Source organism: Schistocerca americana, unplaced genomic scaffold (genome assembly GCF_021461395.2).
Source record: "Schistocerca americana isolate TAMUIC-IGC-003095 unplaced genomic scaffold, iqSchAmer2.1 HiC_scaffold_266, whole genome shotgun sequence".
Classification (NCBI taxonomy): Eukaryota; Metazoa; Arthropoda; class Insecta; order Orthoptera; family Acrididae; genus Schistocerca; species Schistocerca americana.
The window spans coordinates 157,501-165,000 of NW_025725979.1; the positions used below are offsets into that span (position 1 = coordinate 157,501).

General features: G+C 52.0%; 1 non-coding gene across 1 annotated transcript in view; it reads right to left on the bottom strand.

Annotated features, from left to right (window-relative positions):
• LOC124577374 overlaps positions 1 to 1,619 on the bottom strand; it is a 1,910-nt gene extending 291 nt beyond the window's left edge. Inside the window, exon 1 of the ribosomal RNA XR_006972627.1 lies at positions 1 to 1,619. This exon is cut by the window's left edge and continues 291 nt beyond it. This is a non-coding gene — a ribosomal RNA (small subunit ribosomal RNA).
• Between the last annotated feature and the right edge of the window lie 5,881 nt (positions 1,620 to 7,500).

A 7,500-nucleotide genomic window follows, 5' to 3' on the forward strand; every position in this document is an offset into this window, starting at 1 on the left:
CCCGACCTTTCGGCCTAGGAAGACACGCTGATTCCTTCAGTGTAGCGCGCGTGCGGCCCAGAACATCTAAGGGCATCACAGACCTGTTATTGCTCAATCTCGTGCGGCTAGAAGCCGCCTGTCCCTCTAAGAAGAAAAGTAATCGCTGACAGCACGAAGGATGTCACGCGACTAGTTAGCAGGCTAGAGTCTCGTTCGTTATCGGAATTAACCAGACAAATCGCTCCACCAACTAAGAACGGCCATGCACCACCACCCACCGAATCAAGAAAGAGCTATCAATCTGTCAATCCTTCCGGTGTCCGGGCCTGGTGAGGTTTCCCGTGTTGAGTCAAATTAAGCCGCAGGCTCCACTCCTGGTGGTGCCCTTCCGTCAATTCCTTTAAGTTTCAGCTTTGCAACCATACTTCCCCCGGAACCCAAAAGCTTTGGTTTCCCGGAGGCTGCCCGCCGAGTCATCGGAGGAACTGCGGCGGATCGCTGGCTGGCATCGTTTATGGTTAGAACTAGGGCGGTATCTGATCGCCTTCGAACCTCTAACTTTCGTTCTTGATTAATGAAAACATACTTGGCAAATGCTTTCGCTTCTGTTCGTCTTGCGACGATCCAAGAATTTCACCTCTAACGTCGCAATACGAATGCCCCCGCCTGTCCCTATTAATCATTACCTCGGGTTCCGAAAACCAACAAAATAGAACCGAGGTCCTATTCCATTATTCCATGCACACAGTATTCAGGCGGGCTTGCCTGCTTTAAGCACTCTAATTTGTTCAAAGTAAACGTGCCGGCCCACCGAGACACTCACTCAAGAGCACCCTGGTAGGATTGCAACGGGGTCCGCCTCGGGACGCACGAGCACGCACGAGGCGCGTCGCACGCCTTCAGCTCGCCCCACCGGCAGGACGTCCCACGATACATGCCAGTTAAACACCGACGGGCGGTGAACCAACAGCGTGGGACACAAATCCAACTACGAGCTTTTTAACCGCAACAACTTTAATATACGCTATTGGAGCTGGAATTACCGCGGCTGCTGGCACCAGACTTGCCCTCCAATAGATACTCGTTAAAGGATTTAAAGTGTACTCATTCCGATTACGGGGCCTCGGATGAGTCCCGTATCGTTATTTTTCGTCACTACCTCCCCGTGCCGGGAGTGGGTAATTTGCGCGCCTGCTGCCTTCCTTGGATGTGGTAGCCGTTTCTCAGGCTCCCTCTCCGGAATCGAACCCTGATTCCCCGTTACCCGTTACAACCATGGTAGGCGCAGAACCTACCATCGACAGTTGATAAGGCAGACATTTGAAAGATGCGTCGCCGGTACGAGGACCGTGCGATCAGCCCAAAGTTATTCAGAGTCACCAAGGCAAACGGACCGGACGAGCCGACCGATTGGTTTTGATCTAATAAAAGCGTCCCTTCCATCTCTGGTCGGGACTCTGTTTGCATGTATTAGCTCTAGAATTACCACAGTTATCCAAGTAACGTGGGTACGATCTAAGGAACCATAACTGATTTAATGAGCCATTCGCGGTTTCACCTTAATGCGGCTTGTACTGAGACATGCATGGCTTAATCTTTGAGACAAGCATATGACTACTGGCAGGATCAACCAGGGAGCTGCGTCAACTAGAGCTGAGCAGCCGGCCGCCCGGGAGTGTGTCCCGGGGGCCCGCGCGAACACGCAAGCGTCCGCTCAATTATTCTGCAAACAGGAGGAGGCTGAGCTCCCCTGCACGATACACCTCGAAACCCTCTCAGGTCCCGGCGGCGCGCAGCGCCGTCCTAAGTACTTGGTCGGGTTCGAGAGAGGCGCAATCGCCCGGAGTTTGGCGAGTAGACGCTTTAGGTGCGACCACCCGTGCTCCCAACTGAGCTTGCCGCTGCCGACAGAGGCCCGGGAGCGTGCTGTCGTGGCATTGCCGGCGGGAGACAACACGCGCCACCTACGGTGGCCGGCAGCTCCAACGCCAGCGCCACAGAAGGACAAAAGCCCCACTTGGGTGCCGAAGCGAACTCTCCCAGCACAGCGCACGCGCCAACACGTCCGCACAGCTGCGATACAAACCACCTGCGAGAACCGCAGAGGCGACCGAGCAGCAGACGGCGTCGCGGCGCCGAGCGCCGGGCGGCGGCGCATCCTCAGCGCACACAGTCCTCAATCGGACCAGCACACTGCAGATGTCCACCGCGCTTCGCACCGGGCCCGCGAGGACCTACTTTGGCCGCACGGCGCCGCGTGCAGGGTGCGCCGGCGCGCAGCTGCGCCGCCTGCCGCCTCCGTCGGCCGGCGCGCCTGCCACTGGCCGCCCCCACCAGCCGGCTGTAGCGCGTGCGCCCACGCACCGCGCGGCCAGCACGCCGGGAGGCCCCCCCTCACCGGCCGGGGACGGTCCCACCCAGCCACCGCCGCGTATCGCTTCACACCCACATGCCATTCACGTTCGTGGGCATGGTGGGTATCGCTGAAACAACCGGTTGGTAGCTCAACCGATCGTCGCCATCACTGATTCACCTCTAGCGAGAACAACCGCACCACAACGGTTTACCAGTTGTTCATTTGCGTAACGTCACCAGCAAACGTAGACGTCCATCGCCATTTGCAAATTCAACGATTGTTGCATGCCTGTGTCAGGTGTCACGACACACTATGTCTGCCCACATACACGCAACAACATGTGCACGCTTCGCGAACACGTGGAAGGTGGCCCCCGTACGTATGCGATGTCCATTGCGCGAACGACTGTCAACCGGCCTCTGTCGCATGTCGCAGATGTGGAACGCAGTGCACCATGCTGTCACGGTGTGTGAGAAGAGACGACTACGTCTGACAACACGCGCCACTACATCAACAGACGGCTCATGCTGATCGCCATCCAGGGCATACCACACTGCAATCCGGCTCTTATAGGGAGACGACACATAGCTGAGTGCACAACAGTTGGACCGCATGGTTCGCCGTTGTTGGCGCAGTCGTTGTACGGTCACATGTACCACGATGTATCATTCAGTACATGAGGACCAATGTGCAGTACAGTGTGTGATTTGGACGTACAACATCAGCGGACAGTTGACACAGGCCGTACCACAGCGTAGGCTAAGTGCTTCGCCATGCGAATGCCAATGAACAACTGCGAAGGGCATTGAGCATGTACGTCCTGCTGCCATCCACATTACAGTGTATCGCTGCAAGGTGTTTAACATGAAGCGATACACTGGGGACCAGGCAGTGCGAGTAGCAAACTATATTGCGGGGGTTGCAGTTAGGCAACACTACACTAATTTAACGCGTCGTATGACAATTACAGAGCGGGTTAAGGCCCAACGTGTGTTGGGTTAAGGCCCAACGTGTGTTGGGTTAAGGCCCAACGTGTGTTGGGTTAAGGCCCAACGTGTGTTGGGTTAAGGCCCAACGTGTGTTGGGTTAAGGCCCAACGTGTGTTGGGTTAAGGCCCAACGTGTGTTGGGTTAAGGCCCAACGTGTGTTGGGTTAAGGCCCAACGTGTGTTGGGTTAAGGCCCAACGTGTGTTGGGTTAAGGCCCAACGTGTGTTGGGTTAAGGCCCAACGTGTGTTGGGTTAAGGCCCAACGTGTGTTGGGTTAAGGCCCAACGTGTGTTGGGTTAAGGCCCAACGTGTGTTGGGTTAAGGCCCAACGTGTGTTGGGTTAAGGCCCAACGTGGGTTGGGTTAAGGCGCAACGTGGGTTGGGTTAAGGCCCAACGTGGGTTGGGTTAAGGCGCAACGTGGGTTGGGTTAAGGCGCAACGTGGGTTGGGTTAAGGCGCAACGTGGGTTAGGTTAAGGCGCAACGTGGGTTAGGTTAAGGCGCAACGTAGGTTAGGTTAAGGCGCAATATAGGTTAGGTTAAGGCGCAATATAGGTTAGGTTAAGGCGCAATATAGGTTAGGTTAAGGCGCAATATAGGTTAGGTTAAGGCGCAATATAGGTTAGGTTAAGGCGCAACGTAGGTTAGGTTAAGGCGCAACGTAGGTTAGGTTAAGGCGCAACATAGGTTAGGTTAAGGCGCAACATAGGTTAGGTTAAGGCGCAACATGGGTTAGGTTAAGGCGCAATATAGGTTAGGTTAAGGCACAATATGGGTTAGGTTAAGGCACAATATGGGTTAGGTTAAGGCACAATATGGGTTAGGTTAAGGCACAATATGGGTTAGGTTAAGGCACAATATGGGTTAGGTTAAGGCACAATATGGGTTAGGTTAAGGCACAATATGGGTTAGGTTAAGGCACAATATGGGTTAGGTTAAGGCACAATATGGGTTAGGTTAAGGCACAATATGGGTTAGGTTAAGGCACAATATGGGTTAGGTTAAGGCACAATATGGGTTAGGTTAAGGCACAATATGGGTTAGGTTAAGGCACAATATGGGTTAGGTTAAGGCACAATATGGGTTAGGTTAAGGCACAATATGGGTTAGGTTAAGGCACAATATGGGTTAGGTTAAGGCACAATATGGGTTAGGTTAAGGCACAATATGGGTTAGGTTAAGGCACAATATGGGTTAGGTTAAGGCACAATATGGGTTAGGTTAAGGCACAATATGGGTTAGGTTAAGGCACAATATGGGTTAGGTTAAGGCACAATATGGGTTAGGTTAAGGCACAATATGGGTTAGGTTAAGGCACAATATGGGTTAGGTTAAGGCACAATATGGGTTAGGTTAAGGCACAATATGGGTTAGGTTAAGGCACAATATGGGTTAGGTTAAGGCACAATGTGGGTTAGGTTAAGGCACAACGTGGGTTAGGTTAAGGCACAACGTGGGTTAGGTTAAGGCACAACGTGGGTTAGGTTAAGGCACAACGTGGGTTAGGTTAAGGCACAACGTGGGTTAGGTTAAGGCACAACGTGGGTTAGGTTAAGGCACAACGTGGGTTAGGTTAAGGCACAACGTGGGTTAGGTTAAGGCACAACGTGGGTTAGGTTAAGGCACAACGTGGGTTAGGTTAAGGCACAATACGGGTTAGGTTAAGGCACAATACGGGTTAGGTTAAGGCACAATACGGGTTAGGTTAAGGCACAATACGGGTTAGGTTAAGGCACAATACGGGTTAGGTTAAGGCACAATACGGGTTAGGTTAAGGCACAATACGGGTTAGGTTAAGGCACAATACGGGTTAGGTTAAGGCACAATACGGGTTAGGTTAAGGCACAATACGGGTTAGGTTAAGGCACAATACGGGTTAGGTTAAGGCACAATACGGGTTAGGTTAAGGCACAATACGGGTTAGGTTAAGGCACAATACGGGTTAGGTTAAGGCACAATACGGGTTAGGTTAAGGCACAATACGGGTTAGGTTAAGGCACAATATGGGTTAGGTTAAGGCACAATATGGGTTAGGTTAAGGCACAATATGGGTTAGGTTAAGGCACAATATGGGTTAGGTTAAGGCACAATATGGGTTAGGTTAAGGCACAATATGGGTTAGGTTAAGGCACAATATGGGTTAGGTTAAGGCACAATATGGGTTAGGTTAAGGCACAATATGGGTTAGGTTAAGGCACAATATGGGTTAGGTTAAGGCACAATATGGGTTAGGTTAAGGCACAATATGGGTTAGGTTAAGGCACAACGTGGGTTAGGTTAAGGCACAACGTGGGTTAGGTTAAGGCACAACGTGGGTTAGGTTAAGGCACAACGTGGGTTAGGTTAAGGCACAACGTGGGTTAGGTTAAGGCACAACGTGGGTTAGGTTAAGGCACAACGTGGGTTAGGTTAAGGCACAACGTGGGTTAGGTTAAGGCACAACGTGGGTTAGGTTAAGGCACAACGTGGGTTAGGTTAAGGCACAATACGGGTTAGGTTAAGGCACAATACGGGTTAGGTTAAGGCACAATACGGGTTAGGTTAAGGCACAATACGGGTTAGGTTAAGGCACAATACGGGTTAGGTTAAGGCACAATACGGGTTAGGTTAAGGCACAATACGGGTTAGGTTAAGGCACAATACGGGTTAGGTTAAGGCACAACGTGGGTTAGGTTAAGGCACAACGTGGGTTAGGTTAAGGCACAACGTGGGTTAGGTTAAGGCACAACGTGGGTTAGGTTAAGGCACAACGTGGGTTAGGTTAAGGCACAACGTGGGTTAGGTTAAGGCACAATACGGGTTAGGTTAAGGCACAATACGGGTTAGGTTAAGGCACAATACGGGTTAGGTTAAGGCACAATACGGGTTAGGTTAAGGCACAATACGGGTTAGGTTAAGGCACAATACGGGTTAGGTTAAGGCACAATACGGGTTAGGTTAAGGTACACATTGTTGTAAGGAAAGGTGTTTTGGGGGGGGGGGGGGGGCCGGTTTGTTGATTGTGATTATCGTAAGTAAATGACTGCGGCATCATCTGATTTGCCACGTCAGGGTGCACCTTTGGCTCATAACAGGCGGCGCTCTGATTCCATGCTTGTGGCAGACCTGTGTCTTTCATTCCTGCCATTGTTTGTGTGCTGTGACAGGAGGCAGTATTGTGATGTTGGGTGTACCCCTGTGTAGGACATGTGTGGGTGTTGGTGGCTTAGCTGAGCAATGGTGGTTGTCGGAAGGGTGGGATATTCTGTTTTGTGAGTGGACCTCCCGGTCTGGTTATGATAGTGTGGATAGTCTAATGTGGCGGAGAGGATGCACTGGGTGTTGTTCCATGCTGGTGCTTACATATTGTCTCTGTGCCTGTTACAGGCAGAGAGTAGTGCGTGATAAGAGTGTCTGGCTGACGTGTGGTTGTGATTGTGAGCAGAGTCTTTCAGCATGTATACGGACAGTTGTATACATTATCTGTATTTTGATGGCTCTATCTATTACTAATCAGCGCCGTGTATACGTTTCATCCGGTTCCAGTCGAAACTGTTGTATCTCTGTACATTAGTGACACGGCGAGGCCGCCATGTAGTTACTCGTCTCGGCAGCTTCCACCGGTGTATGGCAAATGATTATAAGGAGTCAGTCTAGTCGTCAATACCGATAGTGTGACGTCACATGTCTGGGGTGGGGGACGCTGCGCCCTTCCGGTGGGTCATGGCCTAGAAAGACTCTTCCCACGCAGGGGGGCTTGGACTGTCATTGACTCTTCCGAGTAATATACTTGCCGTACGTTTTTGCGACTGCGAGTGCAACGCTCACCGGTACCGACATGGATGGAGCGCCTCCTAGCTGACCGCTGAGCATCTGCATTCGTACAGAGAGCAACGCGATCGCGTCTGTAGCTCGTAAGTGGTACAGCTCGCAGCTCATGTATAGGGACAGCGGGAATGTCGCATATTGGACATAACTCTTCATGAAACGCACGTTATAGGGGTGGATTGCACATTGCGCGTGCGAGCAAAGTCCGCCGTTCATCCGCTGGAGTTGCGGGTTGGGCGGTTGGGGTGGGGCACGAACGGGTGCAGGTGGAGTGATTGCCGGTCCACGACTTCGTGCGGCAGAGGCGCTGGCGTTGGGGTGCTGTTGTCGACAGAGGATGCAGGCTTTGTGGGTGGGGTCGAAAGAAG